Source organism: Balaenoptera physalus (genome assembly GCF_965194825.1).
Source record: "Balaenoptera physalus genome assembly, chromosome: 19".
In the NCBI taxonomy this organism is placed as follows: Eukaryota; Metazoa; Chordata; class Mammalia; order Artiodactyla; family Balaenopteridae; genus Balaenoptera; species Balaenoptera physalus.
In genome coordinates this window covers 37991209-38017713 of record NC_138900.1, presented here as the reverse complement: position 1 = coordinate 38017713, position 26505 = coordinate 37991209, and the positions used below count along the sequence as shown (strand labels likewise).

The 26505-nt window shown below is 44.1% G+C and overlaps 1 long non-coding RNA gene across 1 annotated transcript in view; it reads right to left on the bottom strand.

The window, feature by feature from the left end:
- Positions 1-24990, bottom strand: part of LOC309648552 — a 45582-nt gene extending 20592 nt beyond the window's left edge. The window contains exon 1 of the long non-coding RNA XR_014256704.1: positions 19661-24990. This is a non-coding gene — a long non-coding RNA (uncharacterized lncRNA). The remainder of the gene's footprint in view (positions 1-19660) is intronic.
- Positions 24991-26505: the final 1515 nt, after the last annotated feature.

Sequence of the window (26505 nt, the reverse complement as noted above, 5' to 3'; positions counted from 1 at the left end):
ACAGAAGTCTCGATAGAATTTCTGATGAAATGGATGTGATGGGGCAGGGGTCCCGGAGCCCGTATCTGGACGTGCAGGTGAAGAGAAATGTTTGGGACAGCAGCAGTGATGCCTGTAATGGTCTTGGGCGGCCCCCACGGCTTCTCAACACCCGGTGTTCTGGAAAGTTCGGGGTATGGTCCCAGAGGCCCTCGTTCCCTCCTACCTCCTCGGTTTTCACTTCCTGCTGAGATGAGCACAAGGACAGCAATATGCATAACTGACCATGGCAGGCATCCCGCTAAGCACTGTATATAACTTATCCTACTGAATCCAGGTAACCACTCCGCAAGGTGGAAACAATGAAGCCCATTTTGCAGATGAGGAAACTGAGGCACGGCGTGGCTGAGCCACTTGTAAGAGAGTCACAGCTGCTGAGTGGTGAAATGGGGCTTGGATCATTCTTTCTCCTTCTGCTAACCAGTCTCTAGAACTGGTCTTCCCATTGTCTCGAAACAGGAAAGTTCCTGTTCAGTTGTCCCATTGTTTTAATAAATGTGACAATGCAGTCTCTCTCTCTCTCCCTCCCTCCGCCCCCCCCCCCCCGGTCCCCTCTCAATTTGATTTTGGGTAAAAATATATTCCTATTGACCTAAGAAGCCAAACTAAACAGGGGATTGAAACCGGCCGCCCAGAAATTTAAAATTATGCATATTGCCTCCAATTTCATAAGCTGTTTAGGCTCCCACGGAAACAACTCCCCCGTGAGCCACAATTCCTAAGGCTTGGCAGCCTCTGAGTTTCCATAAATCCAAACACTACTGTTTCTAACCTCTGACTGTACTTTAACTGGGAAGGGCCTTTTTAATTCATTTAACTCATTTTAATTGTCTTTGGGGGGGACGAGAGCTTTCTTTGGCCAGCTCTGCTGGCAGGGGGAGCTGATTACAGAGCCCAGGCTGCCATTCACCAGGACCCTCATGAAAATGCATGTGGGCTCCGGCACCCTCGGTAATTGTAATATTTCTTCCTTACTGTTTATGTCAGAGAGTCATTACTGGGAGAGGCTGACACATGTGACATGTGTGGCATCGACACACATTAGGTGGTCCTTAGATAATTTTTATACAAAGTTTAGTCGGTGTAGCAGGAACCCAGCCCTGTTGTAAGCAGCAGACATAAAAGGAAAAACATCTTCTCGTGTTGGCTCCTTGAACATTATAATTAGCCCGATCTCTGTGGGTTTCTTTCTTTCCCCCTCAAGACCGTAAAGTTCTTGCGGTCTGGGGCCAGGTCCTAACCAGGTATGTACCCTCCCTCCCTGGAGGCTGGTATTTCTCTTGTTAGCTATAGTGTCTCCAGCACGATGTTGGGTAATTTACTTATAGTATCTCCTTTAACGTTCATAGCAAACTTATGAGGCAGATGCTATTACTATTTCATAGAGAAAAAGGTCTGAAGCCCAGAGAGGTCAAGCAACTTGGGCAGAATTAAACAGCTCATACGCCTGAATCCAAACCACGATGTGCTTTCCACCACGCTGCCTCTCTTATTGCAGTGCCCGGCACAGTAAAAAAATCAGTAAGTACTTGGGTGGCTAAGGTTTGAGCTGACAAAGGTTCTATCCTATCCAGGACCTTGGTCTCGCCGGTCCTTCTCCTCCCCACTTTTTTCATCTCTACTGCCCCTCTCGTTGCTTCTGATGCTGTGGGCATTCATTTAAGGCAAGATCAATCCACGTTCAGCAATGTCTCATAATTGCTTGTGTTTTACCACTGAGAAATAAATGAGCATTTTCCATCACCTGATTTAATAGCGCTGATTCTGACTGCAAGAGGAAGCAAATCAATGGCTGGTGAAGGGAAAGGAGCATTTTTTAAAAAAAAAAATAACTCACACTTTAGAAACGTGATCTCTAAGTTATTACAAATTATAAGGTTAAGACCTCTTAGACGAATCCTAGCTGCTTAAAAATTTAAAACTCCAGGGTAAAGCAGTGAAGGACTAATGAGCTTCAGGCAACTAAATACCAGGATCTAGGGGGAGAAGCTTTGTTTTATGTGAGAGCAATGAGGGCATAACAGCCACTCTGTGAAAATCTTTCTATATTGGGGGGGTGGGGGAGTGGCAGTGGGTGTGGGGTGAAGGTTCAGAGGGGTGGTTTAGAACATTCCAGATGAGACTGGCTGGTTCTCTGAGATTCCTTCAAACGCTTCATTACGTCAATGCAGAATTAGGTTTCCGTAGCACATCCTTTCACTCTCTGAAGGGAAGAAAGAAAAGCAGTTTATGAACCGCGGTGCCTTCACACCAAGGTTGGAGGGTGTGTGTGTGTGTGTGTGTGTGTGTGTGTGTGTAAACCTTTCACCAGGAATCGGGATTAAAATCTCTAGCAAAATATAGCAGGCAGAGCGCCATGCAGTATTTATTTTCCCAATGGAAAGGTAAACAGTGGCAGGAAAAGATGAAAATATTTAGAGAAGAAACTGACCAGACCCAATTAAATGCTTCAAGAAATGCCGGCCTTACGAGGACGGGCCAGGGCTGGCAGGCTTCCTTGCAAATGTGACAACACGTGTCACATTTACCTGCCTGCCCACCCCCCAGACGCCCCTCCAGCTCACCACCAAGCACTTTCTGGGGGAGCCCACGGCTCACAGAGACCGATAAAGACCCCATAAAGTTCCTACTCTAGTTCAAAGTTTTGCTGGTATTCAAGACGACAATTCTCGGGTTATTTCTGTTTCCTGCCTTTCTTAGGTTGGAATCACTTTCTCATCCGCCCCAATCTATTATTCTCAGCTTCACTCCCACTCCCCTGATTCAGGAACAGCGCACAGTGACACTCTCCACGTAGCGCTGACTTTTCCCTTCTGATCACCATCATCCCAACCGGGGCTAACAATAAATCCCCAAACGCTCTTGTTTTAATTACGGATGCTAAAATGGGCCTTTTGGAGAGAACTCCTGTTTGCTCAACACAAACCTCTTGCTCTCTGGCCGTCTTGGGTCTGAATTCCACATTTAAAATTAAATTATGCTTGGGATAATATTGTCTTGAGCTCACAGTTGCTGCCATGGATATTGACAAAGACTTAGCCAGTATTTTAATAAGAAAACAAAACGCCAGAAAAGGCGCCAGAGTTTCCAGGCTGATTATTAAGAAACCGCCTTGGAGGCCAGAGACTGGCGCTGACTCCATCACAGTTCGTCACACAACTTAAACTTCTTTTGACATCTAGTTATGTCGAAATGTGACTGATCACCTAGGGGTTGGAGCTCCTGCGAGGGAAAAGTTCACTGACAGACAGCCATGCGCGGAGCAGTTCTTAAATGAGAATCAAGAGAAAGTAGCATCCTGGCGACCTGACACTCTGCAGCTGCTACCTGGATCCGTCTAACTCAGGCAGGCCTGTTCTGGTGAGTTCTATGAGCATCTGCATGCTTCTGTCTCATTATCACGCATCTGCCCACCTTTATTCCGGGGACGCTGCTTCTCATCTGACAGCTCCGGCGTTGTCAAGAACTGATATTAGGAGAGCAGGGTACAGTGGGCTCTCCGTGTTCACTTTTATTTTCTAAAGACTGGTGTGCGCTTTGACAGTACCATGCCGAGGAGGTAAAGGAGATAATTAACATATCGGGCAGTTCCTAAACAAAGCCAAGGCGCGGATGCGGGGCGCCACCACCACTGCCTGAGCGGGGGTCGTTTGTGAGGCCAGGAGATCAAAGCCATTGTCGACCTCAACTCCTGGCCCGCTCCCATCGCAGAGAGCCACAGGCCACAGAGGAGCTTAACTTCTCGACATTTCAGCTTTAAAAAATAAAAACAGAAACTCTTGCTTCCATGTTGATCCGCTGAACCGTCCACAGCCCGACTTGGGGATCTTCCGCGGGAACATCGCACCTCAGCTGTGCCGGATGCTTCCAAACGCGGACACCCGGCTGATGGACCAGAGAGGTGGAGCCCCTGCTTGCCCTCAGTTTCCTCCTGGCCTTAAAACAACTGGCAAATGCGGATGCGTGAATGTAAAACGACAGCCTCGCAGAGCTACATCGAAACTAGGAATCTACCAGTGCACCTGCCACCCCAGAACCAGTGGAGGTGATGCTGAACATGTCAGATCGGAGGGTTCTGGGGTTCCACTCAGTTCCAGTTGCCAAAGGAACTGGCTTTTCCCCTTGCCTGCTGGCTTCTAGCTAGAGGGAAAGGCAGGTGCCTCTGTGTTCAGATAGTCTTGGGTTCTGAAGGGCTGTGAGCATTTCTGAGTTGAGTTCTAGATGTAGACTGAGGTCCTAGGCACCAGAAAGATAAAGGATAAAACACCATCCCTCTGAAGGGAGGGAAACCCAGCCCCCTGCTTCCCAGACGCTGTGAACACAGAGGAAACAATAGAATTTGGCAGAGAGGGTGAAAGATGCCCCCTGAGAGTCACACCCCGAGGAACCCCAAAGGGAGCCCCAAATAGCATCCCGGACCGGCCTCAGCCAGCCTGAGAAGCTGGTGTGTGCGGATGCATTTGGAGCCATTTAGGAAACCCCTGGCTTCCCTCCCCGTGCTCACGGCTTTCATCCCTCTGATATTTCTTTGTTCTCCAGCTCGCTGAGGGTTTGTATGGGTTAATGGAAAAATTACTGTTATTTTGCAACAATGCAATCAAAGTCAGTTCAGCAAACTGACTGATAAAGTGAGAATAGCTTATTCAGATGAGCTGGCAGGCCTGAACTCACAATTGCAAAGTTTGAATACAAAATAAGATATTCCCCCTTTTTTTTTTTTCAGAAAAAAAAAAAGACAGAATCCGTTGTCATTCATGCTAAAAAGGCATTACAGACTGTCGACACTGTACAGAAAAATAGGAGATGTTGACCTTTTTATTATAGACTTTTCTCTACTGTTGCCCTTCTTTCAGCGGCACATCGCGGCCCCCTCCCCCCGCCCCCCTCTGCACTCACACACACTCTTTTCAGCTGTATGTTATCTCAAATAATTACCCTCGCTTCTGGCTGTCCCTGGTGACTTCTGCTGCTAAAAAAGCTACTCATTGTCGGAGACTGAAGAGGGATTTCAAACCTGCTTCTTGTGGCCGGGCAACGGCTCTTAATTAACCACTCAGGTATTGGGGAAGCTCCCAGCCCAGCTCGCTTCCATATGGCTGGAACATGTCCTCAGTGATAATCACGGAAGGAAATATTGTATCAAAAAAGAGCTCACACAACCGAAAGCTTGTGCAAATTATTTTTAATGATTCTTCTCTGGTGAGTCGGCTTATTTGTTATTTCAAGCAGAGAGAGAGAGAGAAAGGAAGAGAGAGAGGGAGAGTAAGGAAGAGAGAGAGAGAGGGAGAGAGAGACCCCAGATCCCCCCAATACACACCCCTCGTGCCCCACCCCATCCCAAATCGGATCCCAGGACACTGTCAGGAAGAGGGGACCCCCTCCCAGCATCTAAGCCCCTCCAGATACCCTAGAAAGCTTTCCTCACTGTGTTTTTCATCAGCTTTTGTTTCTATTGGGTTCCTGGCTCTTCTCAAACATACGCACAGACACACACGCCAAATTCACAGAATTTCCACCAAACAAGTGATTTTATGTAACTGGAGTGAGCCGTCTGGCAGTACTTCACATATTCACACCTCTGGTATTTCTTGCTTTACCAGAAACCGGGGGTGGGGGTCAGGGAGCTGGGTGGGAGTGGAGGTGGGGAAGTTTATAAATCTAATTAAAAATGAAGTTGCATTTCCATTTTAAAAAACCACCCGTCCACCAGCATACTGTGTCACTAGACATTATGTACGATTTTACTTTGCGACAGAAACCATTACATTTAAAAATTCATTACAGCAAGGTTAGTTAGACACATGATGGATGCCGCTTTAATCCTGCCATATATTATTACAGTTAAAATGTAAATGATGAAAAATATTTTGTGCTTATCAGCATTTATGTGGAAATGTGTTTTACAGTGATATATGGTGTTATATTTCTATTATTGTGATGGAAAAGAAAGCAGTACAAAAAGACAAAGTGTTTATTAAAACATGGTTACTTGTGATAACATATTTCTGTTGTACATGACTTTAAACATATTCACTGAGGGCATTTGTCCAAAACAACTGTGAAATGTATTTGCTGTGTGCATCGGGCTAAGTTTTTTTCTTCTGGTTACAGCTCTTTTTAATAGACTAATATTAATTCAAAATCATGTAGAATGCTGTGAAGTTGGCAGTCCTGTTTCCTTTCTGATGTGGTTAGAAATGTGTATGTGTGTGTGTGTGTGTGTGTGTGTGTTTAGAGACACAGGCTCTGGCTATAAAAAGAAGGCTTGCGTGTTTATTTGGTACAACCATCTAGAGGAACGCGAGCCACCCAATTGAATGTTGTTTCCAAAGTGATGTCATACAGGGCACAGTAAAATCCTATTCAAGTTGTAATTAACATAGTGGAAAAGTAATATCAAATGTCACTTTCCAATCAGGTGTACGTGAAAAAAACGAAAAGCCCACCTCGGGTCCCTTCGTGGTTCCATCAGGGCACAGGAATGTTTTAGTTGCGACCATGGAAGAACTGATGAGGCCAAGCGCTCTGCAAGCCTCAGATACTGTGCCGGACAGGAAAGTTACCTCCTGACTCTCCTTTTTGCCAAGTTCACTCACAATGTGGTTCCTGCCTCCTGCTCCCCTCCCCTTTTTTCACCAACTCCAGAACAATAGTACATCCAACTACAAAATGAAATAGAACACAAAAAGAAAATAAACCCTCCTCAGCAACCAAAAAAAAAAAAGGAAGAGAAAATTTATTACTAAACCCTATTTAAAGAAAAGGCACATAAGACAAAAGGCCTTCCTACAGACACTCTCCGCTATAGCTCCAGTCATTTTAGGACAAGGTGCTTAACATTTCATCCACGTGTTCATTCCCTGCCCACGGCAGAATCTTTAAAGTTAGAATATTGTAATAGTGATACCCGTGAATGACATCCATTAAAGGTAGGTCCACTGTACCTGATTTGCTACATAAATTGTAACTCTTTCTCCCACCTCCTGTTGATGACACATCGTGTAATAGATTTGGAATTGACCAGACGAGGAGATCAGTTCCACCTTTCCCCTTCTTTCATTCTGTGTCCCAAGTGTCCTGGGGGCTGCAGTGGGGGGAGGGGTCCGCGGGAGAAGGCAACATAGGCTTCAGGCACATTTCCATCAGGTTTTTGCCCCGGCTCCTTTTTCTTCTTCTCCTAACATCTGCTCGTAGGAGGATGTCGTTGTGTACATTAGCACTGCAAAGTTTCGCACCCTTCGGGGCTACCTCTGGCACAGGAAGCCAGGACTGGTGAGCCAACGATAATACAGGCCTCGGTATTTCCTATCTCAGCACCTCCCTCACTCTGCTCCTGGACCGCCTGGAGTTGTTATCTTTAGGAAGTCCAAGGTGGGGGAGAGGGAGGGCTTATCTGGCTCCCATCCTAGTTACAGACATGAAACTCCTCCCTGTACACCTTGGGAACATTGTCACAGAGGGGTCACATCCGCTCAGATTCGATGCCAGTGACTGAATGAGACCGTGACCTACACCGTCCTTCACCTCCCTTTGTTCGAGGCATAAGACCGACTCAGCTGATTTCCTTCAAAGCACAGGTTATAGAATTTGTGCAAATGTCTTCCCATTCGATCAGGAAGGCAAGAGCCCACACACCCTCTGCAAGGCACCGTCTTTCCCTCGCATTTCTCCTTATTTTGTTTTCCTTTTACAATTGTTAGTTTTTTATTTTAAACATACACATACACACACACACACTCACATGCGTGCTCAAGGAAACAGGGGCTCTCAAAACAACTCACCCAAAGCAAACCTCTTCAGTTCATTTTCCTGCTTCACAAATTTTCCTGAGCCAGGATCCCAGAAGCTGTGGACTGACCTGGGGTTGCCCTATTAAATGTATTTATTTCTCAGAGCTGAAGAATATTTGCTGAAAGCTGGATTATCACTTGGTAGACCACCAGCAGCTGTTGAAAACCAGGGCATAAAAGCTTGTTTATGTCTTTAATGGCCCACTTAATGTTGGAGCAAGTATGTTATTCATAATAAAATGCCAAGGAATAATCTTAATACCCCAATGCATGGCGCTAGTGAATTAAGAAACATCTGCTATGTCATAAAAGAACATTTTATTGGGGGTCTACATTAAAAACATGATTCCATGGAGTTCTACTGATTTATATTGTACACAACAAATTATGATGTCTTGAAGTAATTATACTTTACAATTAAACCTACAAGGGCCACTCTTGGAAAAAAAAAAAAATCCTGCCCGGTCTTCATCATTCAAGATCATTTAAGCACATATTGTGGCCTTCCTTGACTCGATATATTTCACCAAAGCAATGTTTAAAATCTCCCTTGGCATTTGTGCCTTTCCAGGCAGATAACCAAGCTGAATAGGACTCCTGAAATCACCACTGCAGAAGAAAACAGCTATTTGGATTCAAGAAGAAAAGTGTAAAAAAATAAGTCATTTCTGCCTGTCTCTTGTCTGACTCTGACTTGGGAGCTTATTTTCATGTTACTTGAGGGAAGAAGATTTGAAACCTGGGCGTAGTTGCGGATAAAGAGGATGACCCCATGCCCCGCCCCCCAGGCTTAGTGTGTGTGTGTGTGTGTGTGTGTGTGTGTGTGTGTGTGTGTGTGTGTGGCAGGGGCAGAGAAGTACTCCCCCAGAGGCAGAGATGCCAGGAGCCAGGGACAGAGTGGCCCTAGAGATGTCCCTGAAGGCAGGAAGGTGCTGAAGGGACAGGGTGTGGCCAGGCCAATCCCAGCCCCTCCGTCCTCTGCTCCAGATGGCGTCTGTCTTCCACACACCCGTTATCACACCAGGAAGCCGTGTGTCACCACTTCCATGCCCAACACCACTCACGAGTCCAGGGACAAGTCTATTGCTTCCTGGAGCTGGGTCGTCAGAAAGGCATACGATGTAGCAAGAGGAAAGAGGAGTTATTTTAAAAGCTAGCTGCAGGGCAGGCTGGTTGTCCAAGGACAGTGGATCTTGACCCAGGCTGCTTTGGGGAATAATCTGGGCAAATAACCTGTGCCAGACTCTAACCCCAGGGGTTCGGTTCCATTGGTCTAAGATGCCCTCCCCAGCAACACACGCGCGCGCACACACACACACACACACACACTCACACTCACATGCCTTGGTAATTTTTTAAAGCTCCCCCTATACATTCTCATGTGTATCCAGGGTCAAAAATTCCTGCTTTAGGGAGATAGGATTTTTTAAAAGATGGGTGGCATTTTCGTGAGGCCAACACCTCCATAAGCTTTTTTTTATTGTTTTGGAAAGTGAGGCTGCCTGAGGTAAGTGGGAATGTTAAATATTAAACGGTGCTGTAGACAACAGTATGGTGGTTCCTCAAAAAATTAAACAGAGAAATAACATATGATCCAGTAATTCTACTTTGGGGTAGAATTGAAAGCAGGGTCCTGAGAAGGTGTTGGTACACCGATGTTCACAGCAACATTATTCATAGTAGCCAAAAGTAGAAGCAATCCGGTGCCTATCGGTGGACGGATGGATAAACAAAAGGTGGTCTATCCATACAATGGAATATTAGTCAGCCTTAGAAAGGAAGGAACTTCTGGCACATGTTATTGATACAACATGGAAGAAACTCGAGGACGTTAGGCTGAGTGAAAAAAGCCGGTCACAGAGAGACAAGTACTGTGTGATTCCACTTATCTGAGGTACTTAGAGTAGCTAAATTCATAGAGACAAAAAGTGGAATGGTGGTTACCAGGGGCTGTGGGGAAGGGGGATGAGAGAGTTATTGTTTAATGGGGACAGAGTTTCAGTTTGAGAAGATGAGACCCTATGGAGACAGATGGTGATACTAATGGCACAACAACATGAATGTAGTTAATGCTACTGAATTGTAGACTTAAAAAGTGGCTAAGATGGTAAATTTTGCTATGTTTATTTCACCACAGTTTTTTTAAATGTTAAAAGTGAGGCTGCCTGGGCTACTCTGGAGCTAATGACTCTGCATAGTAAAGTCACACAAGTAACACTAACTTGGGTCTCCATAAAGGACCAGTTAGTATGTATTTCAGGCTTTGTCAGTCAAATCTGTTGCAAATACTCACCTCCGCTGTAGAAGCGCAAAAGCAGCTAAAGATAACGCGTACGTGAATGAGTATAGTTGGATTCCAATAAGACTTTACTTATGGACACTGAAATTTGAATTTCACATTATTGTCACAAGTCACGAAATATTATTCTTTTGTGATTTTTTTCAATCATTTAAAAATGTAAATGTAAGAACCATTCTCGGCATGGCAGGCCGTACCAAAACAGGGCTGGATTTGCCCAAAGGTCATGCCAACCACTTGTCTGGACTCTACTCCTGGCACCCAGGACCCTAGAATTTTCCATGCCCGAGCCCATCTTCAGGGCTGCTCAGACCTGCTCCCCAAGGGCTAAGTGCGCCACAGCCCTAGGCTGTGTGTGGAGACGACGGATGGAGACCGGACGTGAGTCCAGAAAAGTGAGGGAGAGCCTCTCCCACCCACCCCCACTCCTCCCCCAATCCCCAGGGGGTTCAGGGACAACGGCAGGGAGAGGAAGGAGGTGAGCTGCAGACCTAACTCCGAGGAGCTAAGATTCTCAATTCAAAGCCTCCTTCCAGGTGGTTGCCAAGTTCTCTTTGTCAAGGTATGTGGGTAGGACATTTGCAAATATGTTGATATTTAGAATATTTAAAACTTTTAAGTCATGGGACTTCCAGTAAGTGGACCTCCCTCTATTTGTGTCCCAGGCTGTGTAAAGGGTAAGAGTGGGCCCAACCCCTGTCATTCTGCACTAGGGTCTGCTTCTCAGAGCAGATGGGGTAATGGCGCTTTGGAGGATGACAGGAACGGTGCTGAGCAGGGCGGGGGGCATGGTGGCAGGTGCCAGCTTGGCACAGGGCTTCAGGGAGGCAGAAAGAGGGGACCATCCTCAGGAGTCCTCAGACCTCTTGGTGAGCGGCTGGCCCTTCCTCAGGGATGGATGCTTAAGCCTTTTTATTTCGATATTGAAGACAGGGGGAGTGCTAAACGATGTGGGCACACTCGGGGCTCCAGGGGGATCCTCAGGTTCCCGGCATCCTCATCGGAGGCTGCCCATCTGCAGCTGGCCGGCTGCAAGTCTAGTGAGATGCAATCAGAGGCTTCTCTCCCCACACGCAGCACCACCATGGAGCTCTCTCTGGGCCCGTTCCATCCTTTTCTGCCTAGCTCATCTTTTAATTCTTTAAGTGCGATTAAAGCTTCTGTCCAAGGGCCAGCCTTTGCCCAGACAGAAGCTGGCAACGAAGAGGGAAGACGTATCTGTAAAACTGTTCCAGAGGCGGATCCCTGCTGCACGGAGTGAAGTGCTGTGTGGACCAGACACACACATCCCAGTGGTCCCCTTGACCTTCCTGCCACCAGAGCCAGTGTAAACAGTATAGACACCATGATGGGACGGGGCCAAGCAGGCCACCGGAAAGGTGGCCTTAATACACACTCATGGAAGAGGGTCCACATTGCAGCCAAATACAGTGCAGGCACCGGATGGGTTTACTAAAAAACAAAAGCAAGCAAGCAAGCAAACACACCAACTTTCCATGCCGCCCAGGTCCTGTAGAATCCAGGGCACACCTCTAGCCTGCACTCGAGGCCTCTGTGACCTGGCCCCAGTCCTGCATCTCCAGCCTCATCTCCCATGGGGTCACCATACTCTCCTCCAGCTGCATTCATCCACTCACAGTTTCCCAAGCCAGCCTGGTGTTTTCCAGACTCCGTCCCTTTGTTCATACCATCCTAACCTCTTAGAATTCCTTCTATTTTCAACTTCACCTTTCAGAACCTCTAGGCCCCAGCTTGCTCATCAAACAAGGATTTCATCTCTTCTTCCTTTGTGTGAACCTCAGGGTCAGCGCTCCATCATCTGCTTTGGGTCTGGCAGTTAAACCAGATGGTGATTCTACCTGTGTGACCTTGGGGACCTGTACGGCCTCTCGGAATTATAGTTTCCTCCTCCGTAAAATTGGAATGTTGCTAGATCTGCTAGCATCACATGTTGTCTGAGGATTCAGGGAGAGGAGTTATCCTATCTGGCTCAGTCAGTGGCGGCCACCATCATTAGTAGAGTTAGAGGGGTACCTACCAGGATTCCCTGGACGGCAGGCAACTTTAGGGTGAGGACTGAGCCTAATGCACCTCGTAGGTGAGTCACATTGATGGACCCTTAATAAGCAGTTGCTCCCTTGAATTCCACTTCATATTCTTGGATAAGCCTTACCAGATGACAAGGCATGGGTCCTTCCACTAACATGACTCCCCTTGCTCCCCAAGAAAGGGTCCTGCTCTGCTACCTCCCCAACCCTCTCCTTTCTCCTCACTCCTGCATTCTAGGGCAGTATTTCCCAAATCTAATTTGCATGTCTCTGCTAGGATTTTTGACATATTCCAATGCATTAGTCAGGTTTAAATGTATCTGCATTCAACAGCCCCCAAATAACAGTGGTTTTTAAAAAGAGAGAATGGGGGACTTCCCTGGTGGCGCAGTGGTTAAGAGTCCACTTGCCAATGCAGGGGACACAGGTTTGAGCCCTGGTCTGGGAAGATCCCACATGCCGCGGAGCAACTAGGCCTGTGCGCCACAACTACTGAGCCTGTGCTCTAGAGCCCGTGAGCCACAACTACTGAAGCCCACGCGCCACAACTACTGAAGCCTCCGCACCTACAGCCCGTGCTCCGCAACAAGAGAAGCCACCGCAACGAGAAGCCCGCGCACCACAACGAAGAGTAGCCCCCGCTCGCCACAACTAGAGAAAGCCCGTGCGCAGCAATGAAGACCCAATGCAGCCAAAAATATAAATAAATAAATTTATAAAAAGAGAGAATGAATGTCTCCCTCCTTTCCAGAAGTGTGGAAATAATCAATCCAGGGCATAGTGTGGTGATAGAAAGGCAGGCCCCTTCTATCTTGCTGCTCCTCGCTGGGTGGCTGCCATTCCAGGATCATCATGGATCCTGGAGCTACAGCAAGAAGTAGGAGGGGACACAAAACAGGGCCACTTCCTTTAAGGACACAGATCAGAAATTGTATATACTAGTGCTGTTTGTAATTGGTTGGCCAGAGCCACATGGCTGTATTTAGCTGCGAAGGACCCAGGATTACCTAGGGTTTATTCTAGATGGACAAATGTCCAGTGAAAAACTGGGGCTCTCTTTCAGAGGAAGAAAGTGAGAATGGTAACTGGGGACAGGGAGAAGCTTCTACCCTATTGTGAAATACCTGTACTGTTATTTCTTTTACTTTAAGCTTATTATAAGTTTATCAAAGTAATACAGGCACGTAACTGAAACAGTCAAATAATGCTAAAAGGTTTATAATGGAAAGATAACATTTTTCGCTACTCTCCCCAATCCACCTCTCCAGAAGCATCAGTTTTAATTCTTTTAGAGGTTTCTTCAGGCATTAACCTCCACATTTCTTACATAATATGATGGTACAGCTATCTCTTGATTGATTAATTTTAGGCTTTTTATATTGACTTTCTTTGGTAAAGAAGGATTTGGCTTTCTTTCTCTCAAACACACACAAACACACACACACACTCCTGCCCTGCCTCCTCTCCCCCAGATCTTCCCAACAGGATGATATAAAATTTTCCAGTTAAATCAACATCCAATATTTTTATTATTTTGACAGTGCAAATATCATTCAATGTTGAGCCTAATGGAGCTCCCATAATTATGTTTCCTTTTTGGAAAATGTATGTCTTCTTGGAATCAATAATCATCTTTTTTTTTTTTTTTTCATTTTCATAGTTTAAAAAAACTATTTTTTTTGCCCTCCCCCAGCTTGTGGGATCTCAGTTCCCCGACCAGGTACTGAACCCGGACCACGGCTGTGAACGCCCAGAATCCTAACCACTGGGCCACCAGGGAACTCCCCCCAAAAAACTATTTTAAATCCCTCCCATTGCCTCCATTAGCTGATTAATAAAATTATCCATGTATCAATATATCAGATATATATATATATATATATATATATATATTTTTTTTTTTTCTTAGAGATTCTCCTTCTGGAGCCCTCTGTCTTCCTGATCCAGTCTGGACCAGTTACACCACACTGGTATATGGCTGTTGATATTCCCTTGTCCCAGAGTTCTCTTTGCTTCTTTCATGTGTTATATTTGTTTCCTGGATCCCAAGCTTCCTTCTTTGATGAGGTATATCCTCTAGTCACTTCCTGGGAAGGCGTCCATGCGAGGTTAATGCTCTGTCTGTGAGATGCCTTGATTCTACCTCAACACTTGGTATTTGAGCTGGCAACAGAATCCTAGGTTGAAAACTCATTGTCATTCAGTGTGTTGAAGACTGTGTCTCCTCTCTCTTGGAGTTAACAATCTGATTCCGTTATTCCTCCCAGTCTTGTGAGCGTAACATGGTTTCTCTTCTTCTCTCTAGAAGTCTTAGGGTATCTCTCATTGGTGTTCTGGGATTCCATGCTGATGAGCCTTGGGTGGACCTTTTAAAATTCACTGTGCTGAGAGGGACTTCCCTGGCAGTCCAGTGGTTAAGACCCCGCACGTCCACTGCAGAGGGCACGGGTTCAATGCCTGATCGAAGAACTAAGATCCTGCATGCGGCATGGTGCGGCCAAAGAAAGGAAAATGTGCTGAACTCTGAGTGGCTCCTCTGAACCCACACAAGAAAACTCATGTCCTTCAGTTCTGCAATTCTTTCTTATGTTATTTCCTTGATAAATTTCACTCCTCCATTTTGTGTTCTCTGTTCTTTCTTTCTAGGAGGTCCGATAGTCAGACGTCAAACCTCACAGTTAGGTTTTATAATTTTTAAAATATTTTCTTTCCATTTTTAGTCTCTTTTCTTACTGAAATGTTTCATCAACTGTACCTTCCAACCCATAAACTGTATTTCTTATTTCTTTGAGTTCATAGAGTTCTTTCTTCTTTGTTCTTTGAACCTTAAAAGCAATAGTATCCTGTTCTTGTTTCAAGGATACAATATATTTTCATCTCTCTGTGAATATTAATTATAATATTGTGACATTTTCTTTTATTCCTTGCATTATTTCTCATACCTCAGAATTTCTTTCTTTCTGATTTCTTGTTTGGTCTCTGTCTTTCTTGGTTGGGGTGTTCTTTTACCATCTGTGAATCCTTTGTAGTCATTTTGAGTTTAAGAATGCAGCGCTAACAAAATTATTGACTGAAGCGTTCCTGTACCTGACAGAGCGTGTTGACAGGTAGGTGATTAGATGGCAAACCAGCTTTTTAGTGTGGTCCTATGTATTTCCTCTGGCTCCAGGTTCTCCAGAGAGAAACTGTCCACCCCTTCATCTCCTACTTTTGGGTTATCAGCCTGATAGTACATTCTGGGCAAAGAAAGTGCACGGCGAGGCTGCACTGTACAGTCAGACTGGCTTTCACTTAATCCACATCTTTCTCTTACAGCACCTCATTCTCATTCTAACTCGGTTATCTCTTCTATATCAGCTTTCTGTTTTAACATATTATGGGTAAGCATCTAGATGGCTTCAAGTTTCAGTAGAGATGGAGACTATTTGGGTTTCTCATTCTTGCAGATATTCTTGCAGACTCACATGAGAAGAGAAGGGGGAAGGAAAGTACCCTATTATCTTCATTCTGGAAAGTACTATGTTATTGTTTAATTTATATTTGTCTCTGTATTTGATTCATTCTTTTCACTTAACTACGTTCATTCAAAAGGGAAATTTATATCACTATTGCAAAATGGCCAACTGGAAAGAAACTATAAAAATAAAGAACAAATAAAATAACACTATTAATTCTAGCAAGGTACTATTGCTTGCCGAAGGTTTTGGGCTTTGTTAAAGAGGCAGGCTAGCAAGTATCAGAAAGATGTTACTAATAGAAACACATATGAATTAGAAAGAGATACTAATATCATAACAGCACAAAAAAGAATAAAATAATGCCATTTGCAGCAACATGGATGAACCTAGAGATTATCATACTAAGTGAAGTAACATGACAGAGAAAGACAAATATCGTGTGATATCACTTATATGTGGACTCCAAAGAAATTATACAAATAAACTTATTTACAAAACAGAAATAAACTCACAGACATAGAAAACAAATTTATGGCTACCAAAGAGGAAAGAGGGCAGGGGAGGGACAAATTAGGAGTATGGGATTAACAGATACACACTACTATATGTAAAATAAATAACAAGGTCCCGCTGTATAACACAGGGAACTGTATTCAATATCTTGTAATAACCTATAATGGAAAAGAATCTGAAAAAATATATATATATAGCTGAATCACTTTGCTGTACACCTGAAAGGAACACATTGTAAATCGACTATACTTCAATTAAAAACAAAAATAAATAAATAAATAAGAAAGAGATGCTAATACCAAATGGAGACATTATCCTTTTGTTAACCAAACAGACCAGAAAAAAAAACCCAAAATGGGAATAACTGACCCAGTCCGTAATTCAAGTTTATTTACCACTGTGTCCCTTACCACTCCTCTACAGATCTCTGCATAGCTTTCTTGTCATTGTTCAAATTTCAGCTCAAACTTCTTCTCGGAGAGTCTTCCCTGACTACTCCCACTAATATAACCTCTAGACATATCTCACTACCCTGTTTTCTTTGATTTATTAACACTTATTGCTATTTCAAATGACTCTATTTGTTTACTTGTTCATATTCTGTCCCTTCCACCCCCCTGCTGGAATGTGTCACGAGAACAGAGAGTTGTCTGCCCCATTCACCCAATATAACCATGCCTAAAATAAAGATGGACACATAGTAGATGCTCAATAAATATCTATGAATTGAATAAATGCAGGAATAAAAAAAAATAAGAACCGAGTTTACGATTCAGTCTTAGTCTTTTGCACATTCTCAGCCCTCCAACAGTCCTGCTTTTTCTCTCCCTGCCTCTTCCTGTCTTCTCTCATCCTTCTCCTCTGTCATCAGGTTCCAACCACTAGGCTCACTCCTATGTGACGGGAAGAGAAGTCATTTTTAAACGGCGGCTGAAACCAAGTTGAAATGTGCTGACAGCCTTCCCAACACCTCTCAACATCTCTCATGAGGGCCAACATCTCACTATGGCAGATGCTGGTCAATTAGGCAGAAATACTTTCATCTTTAAAAAGAGAGAGAAAAAGGACTTTAAAGACCCAAAGGTATTTTTGGCTGACAGAAGTGTAATTAATTTTTTCACAAGACAAAATGGACAGAAAATGAATGCCATTAAGAGATGAGTTTTTAGGCTGTCAAACCAACAAATCAATTCAGGGAAAACAGCCAAATGACATGTTTTCTTTTTCCCTCCCTCACAGTTTTTATTTTCTTTCAATAAAGTTTACAGTGCAAAGTAGAGAGAGTTTACATAAAATTTTTGATTTCCAGTTAGACTTATCAGATGGGGTGATCTAAGTGCATTGGCCAGATTCCATCATCTGGATATCATCATGGAAGCTGAGTACTGCCCACCCATTTGGGTGGGGCATGGCATCTCGAGTTTGCCACACTCCTCGCCTGGCCTGCATCAGGGCAAGTGCTAAGTGCTAGGTCTTACTCCTCTCCACGTCCCCTACAAGACAGAACTAAGTACCAGGTACACAGGCAGTGCTCAATAATTGTAGGATAGTTGGATAAAGTTCCTTGTATTTTTCCTCTTTGCAATCAATCTATTGACTCTCATGCATTGGTACCTTTATGAAAATTTCCATTTTCTCAGCCTAAGGGGGTTCCCCTTAATCAAGAAGACATCTCTCTAAATTTGTTTATAAATAACATCTTCAACCAGAAATAAAATCGACATTATTTTAAAAACCCAAAATTGAAACCATTACTCTGTGTTGCCATAACCAGACTGACAAACACTTTACTGCAGAGGATGCCATTTTCAATGCAGAAAGGACTTTATTTCCTCTCCGATGAACAAACATAAAAACATATTCTCTAAAATAAGGTAAGTGCCTGTGCTCACTCATAGGCCAGATCTCTAGATCACGCTGCATCTGGAGGTCAGAGGCTCTCCCAGGCAATGAAGAGAGCCGGCCAAACAATGGCATTTCCACGGTGACTGCAGGGGGCTCTGGGTTCTGTGTGTGCTCCCTCCACACAGGCCAACTTCTCTCTGAATGAGTGAGTAGAAGGTCATACGGACTTGAAGAAGTGGGTCAGTGGGAAAAACCGCAGGTGATTACAGGGCTTTTTTTGAACATTAGCCAGTGAGAAAGTGAGCCACTATCCTTCTCCTGTAGAATAATTTCCGCTATTGAGACAGTGTGCAAATTTATTTAAGGTAATTTTAAAGAAAAATGACTTGGCAAACATCAGGAAATGTCAGAGTCTTCTCTTTAATTAAGCACCTCCTTATGGAGGCGAATTTGCTCACTGTTCTGAATACTGAGCTGGAGTCAGGGGGGCTTGTGTCTACTTTGCGATTGTAGTATGTGCAATAAGACATAACAAATTAATAATAGCTGATGAAATTTTGCAAGTGATTGACCCTTTCATATATAAAGAAGAGTTGGTTCTTAGTAATCCATAGAACAGTGTCACTGACTCATTTGCCTTTCTGAGCAGGAGAGAAAAAGACGTGGTTATCATATATCAGGAATTTCACATAACCCAAAGTCCAGGTTATCATTGCCAAAAAATGTACTGAGTAATTGTTCCCAATGTACTATTATTAGACTTGATCTGTTCCATTACTATAGAAATTAACTTCTCTGCCCTCAATTTTTTAAGGTTAGTCAAAACCTGGGTCCAGGGGCTTCCCTGATGGCACAGTGGTTAAGAATCCACCTGCCAATGAAGGGGACACGGGTTTGAGCCTTGGTCCGGGAAGATCCCACATGCCGCGGAGCAACTAAGCCTGTGTGCCACAGCTACTGAGCCTGCGCTCTAGAGCCCGCGAGCCACAACTACTGAAACCCGTGCGCCTAGAGCCTGTGCTCTGCAACAAAGAAGCCACCGCAATGAGAAGCCCACGTGCCGCAATGACGCTCACCGCAACTAGAGAAAGCCCACGTGCAGCAACAAAGACCCAACGCAGCCAAAAAACAAAACAGAAAACAAAACAAAACAAAAAACCTGGGTCCACCCATGGAAGCATGATTTCATACATGTCTTAACAGAAAACAAAATGTTAAACACCACTGCTCTTTTTCATAAAGGCAGAGCATTTGCCAGTTATCATTTTTACATTACCCATTATGTTATCATGTCTCTTATGTAAGAATCTATGCAATAAATTTCTCCAAGAATTTAATGTCAGGAAAAATGTTTTTCTCCAGATAAACTTATATGGCTCCTTTCGATCAGATCCTGAGATGAACTACAAAGTTCATCTTCTTGGCTCTTTTGCATCTGCCAGTAAGTCTGGAGTTTCAAATTTCATATCACCTTGCAGTTGAATGCAGTAAAATGAACACTAAATCCGGAGCCTAAAGATCTGGCTTCTAGACCTAGTTCTATCACTTGTAAGTTGCATGTGCCTTGAAAAATTAACTTGCCTGAGCCTCAGTTTCCATATCTGTCCAATGATAATAATAATATCTGCCACCCTAGGATTTGGAAGACATTCTTGGTTGCCTACTTACCAGTCATCCCCCACTTTTTCTCTTGATAGCAGAAGTCCTGTATTTTATTCTGAGTTCCCAATGGAAATGTGCTCAGGAAAGGCGGACCCAGTTCTAGCGAGTGAGTCATCGTTGGTCATTGCCAACTATGGTGATCCCAGCCTCCTTTCCCTGAGATTGCTTAATAGTGGAGTATTCTACTTCTAGTCACCATTAGTATCTTACCTGTTACTTTGAATAATTATACATCAAAACATTTTGAAAAACTATGAAAAGTTATGATAATTATTATGTTTATTTCCAGTGCATCTATTTCTCCTTTTATCTACAAGCTTCTTGACTGCTCACTTTTTATCTGTTGTCCCTATACTGGTTTAAGTGATTTTATGGCAAGTCAGCTCTAGTAATTCTTATTGTTATTTGTTATTGCTATTGATGTTATATAGTATAGCTACTACTCATTGACAATTAATCATGAGGTTAGTATTGTGCTGAGTGCTTTATGTACACTATCTCATTTAATCAACACAAGAACCCTAGGAGAGAGACATTATAATCATCTCCATTTATAGATGAGTAAATTGAAGCTCACGGAGGTGAGGGAACTTGCCCACGGTCACACAACCAGCAAGCAACAAAGATCCAGTCTGAATGATGTTAGAGGTTGTATACTTAACCAAATTCTCAAATATCACTCATTTGGGAGGTGAAAGTGACAAATCAATCAATCTATCAATAAGGAACATACATCTTAGACACCAAGCCTTTTTTTTTTTTTAACATCTTTATTGGAGTATCATTGCTTTACAATGGTGTGTTAGTTTCTGCTTTATAACAAAGTGAATCAGTTATAACCAAGCCTTTTTATAACACCAAACCCAAGCGTGATTCGCCCAAGGATTTCAAGAAGGCTCAGCCTGCCCACCTTTGCATCTCTGCCATGTTAAACACTAGAATTTCTTACCACCCAGTTTCCGCCATTAAAACTTGGCAGCCAACTGAGCAGGTCAGGTAGAATCTGTGAGACAGGAAGGGAGAAATCCAGACTTTTTCAACAAGACAAAGAAAATAAAAAGGGCGGAGGGGTGGGAAAGGCAAATCAGGTTCACCATTTTCTCACAAGTCCCAAACATTACAGTACAAATCTCAGAACTGGTTAAGGTCAGTTAGTGGAGAACAAAATTCTCACTATGCTGACATCACAACCATACTTCTTTTGCATGGTTGAGGAACCCACCTGGTGTAGAGGGCTGTCGAGAATGTATCAGTTAGCTCAGATATTTAGTGGCTTGACAAGAAATCCTTATCATAAGCAGGATGACATAGGCATCTTCAAGAAGGTGCTGAGAGAGAAGTTTTCCATCAGACTCATCTGAACGAGAAATCCCTCCCCAAAGAAATGTTTGTCAGACTCCATTTCGACAGATGAAAAGGCAAAAGGAGGAATTGTATTGAGTGAGTCTGAAATCGTCTACCACACCAAGGTCACGTTCTCTTCTTAAAGGGTTGTTGTCGTTCAGTGTGTCATCAACTGTCCTCAAGCAAAATCACCAGCCTCAAAGCAGTGGGAAGTCGGAGACTGGGGGAGTCGAGATTCAGAAGCTCTAAGCAGAGGTGATGGGTGAAATCAGTCTCCTGTGTCTAAAACAAACGTCAGGGCACGTGCTCGAGAAGCTGACTCAGTCCCAAAAGCACAGTCAAGTGCCAAGAGGGCTTAAAAGCCAAAAGGAGACCAGTGGCCTCTTGAAACGGGGCTCAGGAGAGTGTGGCCCGAAGCTTGTGCTGACAACATAGCGAAGGCTCCTAAGAGTGCGAGGGAGGAAACTGGGTTGCCCTGGGGAGAAGTTTCTGGTAGCAGCCCTGTCCGAGGCCACAGTGCTGGCATGTGCATGCTCTCCTAGAAGGATGTGGTACAATCCAGAGCGTGGGTGCAACCTTGCACTGGTGACTGGGAAGGTTAGGAGACTCTGGACAGCTTTAGGGAAACACCCTTAAATGAGGACCCAAATAGACTTTTTCCACCCGTCTCTTATCACCAAGCATCTGTTTGTCCAGCCATCATCTTTTTGTGAGAAGACCCTTCTTACTTTGAGATAAAAAGCTCGTGCCCTGGTCCCCTCCTCCACCCAGCCTTTTGCACAGTGCCCACCCCAGTCTTTTCCATTCCTGCCACGCCCAAGAACCGGAAGACAATGCTTTGACCGAGCTGTCCGCGTTCCGCCCGGGTTGGCCATTCACCGTTGAGACATAATGGGGCACCATGGAGTGCCAGGACCCACAGAGTTCAAAGTTGTCTCTGTTATCCCCTGTTTAGGTCAAGCAAAGGAGCTCTTGTAATTCACAGAGCGCCTATACTCAGAGGCATTGCACAGTCTCATTACCATTAATTTTTGCATATTTAACTACAGTTTTTAATTAGATGGTATTTTATTATTCATGCACATAATTTGAGTCCAAGTCAGGCTGCTCTCTTGGAGGAAAGGAAAAAAAAAAAAAAAAAAGAGGAGGGGGGGTGCAATTCTTGTGAATTGGAAGTTGGTCTCGGCATTCCTTCTTGACTGGTGAGTGAGCATGGCAGACTGTAAGTCTATAATGGTTCTCTTTTAATTTTGCTAATAGCTATCATGTTATGTACCTTTATAAATTTGTTAAATTCCGAGTGCTGGGAGTTGTCTCTGTATGCGGTAACTGTAAATAGTTTACTCTGTTTGGTTTGCACAGACAAACTGTTTATTCAGGCTCCTTGATGTATTATTAAAATGGGTAATGGGCCCCTGGGAAACCATCTAGTTCTATGCCTTCATTTGCAGAATAAACCATGCGTTGTTTTCATCTTTACTCATGATTGTTAATGGCACTGATGATGAGATGGGTGGATTTTTTTTCTCCGCTGCCTTTATCAGCACTGTTTTATTATGCAAGCAAAATGGCCAGGCTGCTGATTTTGTCTGAGGTTTTCAATTAGTCATTTGACTGAACACATCTGTGCTGGCATCCACCCAGAGCCGGACTGCAGCTATTACCGGTTTACACCTGCTGAACCATGGCCATAAATGCGGATGGGAATAAACCTAAATTGGCCTTTTAGATATGGTTGAAAAGTTGTAATGTTGCAGTGTTTTATAGCGGTGTCAGGAAGGTGTGAACTTTTCCGCCTTTAAGGCCTAAGAACCTGCCACGAAATTCCACTCCACTCAAATGACTCACTTAGAGGTTGGTTATTAATATCTGTTTGCCGTTTTGCAGCCCCGATGACTTAATCGGCTGACGTGAAGTAGATAAGATTATATTTGTACCGCAGCTGGGAATGGTCGAGGTTTAATTGTGTTGGTAAACAGAGCCCAGCGGCTGCTTTGGAATCTCTGCCGATGCCTTGGAATTATTCCTCAGCAGTTTGGAACGTGACTCTTACATCTTCCACTGAAATGAAAATTGCTTCCTGGCAGAGCAGAGGCCTCGGTGCTGGAACTGGAGGTGTGGTATTACTTTAATACTCCAAAGAATCTGTCATTTACAGTGGAGGAGGAAACCGGGGCAAATTTCTGCAAAATCAAATGCAATCTCCTCACTGCTAAGTGCTCGTGTGTTTTAGGAGAGACGTTGCTAATTGCTAAATATCTAGAAGTCCCCTTGGTTGGTCCTCAGGAGCCCCAAGGGTCAGTAAGCCAGGCTGCTGAGAGCAGTTGCCAGGTCACTGAGAAAAAGATCTCCTTTGGCTCCTGGAGTTCTCCGACGTTTGTGGAGGCAGCAACATTTATGTTGGATCCAACAGGTTCACTGGGGACTGGAATAAAAACATTTCCCTCACTGTGGGAAAATCCTGAACAATGTTTCAGACTTTCAGGATGACAAAAGAGATTGGCATTGCAGCCAGAATGGAAGTGCTGGCCAGGACACCATCTCTGCCCCCGAGGGAGTAAGCTTTTGTTCGTTTCACTCTGGCCATGTGAATGTATGGCTACCATATTTTACCCCTAATAAGCATCAATGCCTCTGTGCTGAACCCTTAAAATCTGGTTTCTATGGAAAGACCCTGTTTCTTTATTACCCCTTCCTCTCTATCAGAGGCCACCAGCTCTCACTATTTTCCTGACTATGAGATGAGCTTATCTAGTTTGTAAGTAAGGATCCAATCTTCCACTTGGTTCATACCAGCCAAGTTCATTTCTCTGAGCTTTAGTCTTTGTTGTTTGTTTTTACTTTTCCAGTGAATACCCGAGGCAGATCCAAGCCATTGCTAATCATCGTCATCTCATCCCATCCCACATTTACTGGGCCTATGAGAAAAATCTATGCAATGAACACTATGTAACACATCCGATTTTAGGAGATTCACTTGCATTAATGCTTTAAGTCTTCATAACAGCCCTATGAGCAAGGTGATATTATTGTCACTCCCATTTCACAGATGAGGAAACTAAGGCAAAAAGAGATCAAGAAAATTGCCTAAGATCACACTATGAGTAAAGGAAGGAGACAAGATTCATGGCAGGCAGTCTGGGCCAAAAAAAAACAACCCACAAACACCTATGTTTCTAACCATTAGGCTACACAGCCACTTAGCATTAGAAAGAGTTTCTCAAGCCATGGGTTTGAAATAGCAAGCTGAGATCTTGCTGGAAGAGTTGCATGGGTTGAAACTCTTTTTGCACCCATACCCCTTATAGGTAGATATTTAGGTTGTCCCAGTTTTTCCAATGTTTTAATAACATCTTTTCCATCTCCTTGGACACACATGGACATATTTAGAAGTGGATTTGCACAATTATAGATCATGCACACTTGAATTTTTACTAGGTATTGGCAACTCACCCTCTAAATGGTCAAACCAATTTACACACCTACCAGCAGTGTATGGCAGGAGCTGTTTCCCATACCCTTGCCAACAGTTTGATATCATCAAAGTCTTCTAGTTTTGCCAATCCAGATGCATTTTTCAAGGTTGAGATTTTCGGCTGTTTGTGAAACTAAACCTTCAGACTTGCTATTTGTGAAGTTAAGCCTCTGTCTCTCAGCCGCCACCATCCTCACTCCCACCTTGGCATCCAGATAAATAAAGAAGCTCTAGGTTCTTTCAGATACTAGTCAAGACACAAAATCTTTTCTCCTCTGGTTGTATAGATCCAATATCAGAATAACTAGTTGTACTGCAGAATTTTTCAGCCTCAAAACTTCACAAATAGCATGTTGATAGGAAACAGTGTGATAATTAAGTGTACAGGCTCTGGGCTTACACTGCCTGGGGTCAGATTATGTAGTTTACCACTTCCTACCTGTAAGGCCTTGCTAAGTGATCTTTCCTATGTCTCAGTTTTCTCATCTGTAAAATGGGAATGCTTGTAACACCATCCTCGTAAAGTTGTTGCGAAGACTAACATTTAAATGAAATATGCATAGCCCTGAGAAAGCTGCCCGGTTTATAGTAAGTGTTGTTTTGTCCATTATAAACTCTATCTAACAACTGGCCCTAATGGGCTAGTGAACAGAGAATATATTATTCTCTCTTGTTTGAGAGAGAGTAATATATTCTCTGTTCACTAGCCTATTAAAAGCATCTTTTTTAAGATTATAGCATTTGAAATGGTAGGAACTGTTATGGTTATTGAGCCCAACCCTTTCTAATAGCCACGAGCCACTTGCCAACAAGGGCCATGCCTTTTTCCATTCCCCAGCGCCCAACCCAGTGCTTGGTACCTAGCGGGTGTTTAGTAAATGATAGCTAAACGGATGGACAGACAGACAGACACACCATGGTTCATTGGCCTCAGTAGGCAAAATCTGTACTTGTTCAAAATGCAAATGCCCAGGCCCCAAGCTAGACTCACTGGATCAGAATCTCTTGGGTGGGGCCTTGGAATCTGCATTTTGACCAGCTTCCCCCATAATTCTGACATACTGAAGCTTTGGGTGAAAGACAGGAGATAATCCCGGCTCTAGAGAAAATTATTTCCAGCTCCTGGTACAATTCCTTCCACATAGTTGGTATTTGATAAATATTGTTGATGAATGAATTAAACGTCTCAGGTGGTAATTAGAGGATTTTCTCGCTCACATGAAAATCTCTAGAGCTCCCAGAGATGGAGGCTCTTTAGACCCTTCCCACCACGGTTCCTGTGGTGTGGGTCTCAAAGTCCACGTCCCGATGCCATGCTGGGCTCACAGGAGGACGAGGCCAAGGTCCCCCGTAGCAATCTTACCTCTCCTACTGCTCCTCCAGCTAGCCTGATGCCATCTGCTGTCACCCAACACACTGAAATGACTTCCTGCAAATACCTGGGACCTCCAAATTTCACGGGTACCATTAAGCAGGCTCTAGGGTAAATCGTTTTGAGCCCAAGGTCAAGCGCATCTCAGCAGCCGCTCCATCACGTCCCCTGTCCTCCCCAGACCTCTTGGACTGCAGACCGTGGTCTGCCTGGACCTCCTCCCGCCTTGCCAGCATCCCCCACTGACAATCACTTTCTCCCTGCACTGAAGGACCTCTGGTCTCTGGCTTGGTTTTCATCCCTGCCATCACTCCTGCTGCGCCTTCTCCATATCCAGCCTGAACCAACACTCCCAGCTCCCCCCAGACCCTGCCTTATTTGGGGGATTTGGGGCTCCCGAGGACTGAGTCCCAGTGTGGGTCATTCCAATGAAAGGAGCAGAGTCCTTAGAACTATAAAGTGCTCAAGACACATTTGAGGATGGATGTTGGCTGGGCTGCATTAATTTTTTTGAAATCACGATTTTGCTTAATAAACATTATTTCCAGTGTTGGAAGAAGCGGTCCTCTCTTGAAGGTGCTTTTAACATATTCAGGATCTCTGGGCTGTGTTCAAATGAATATCAAATGGATGTTTTCAGCGAGAGCTGATGTTTGTGGA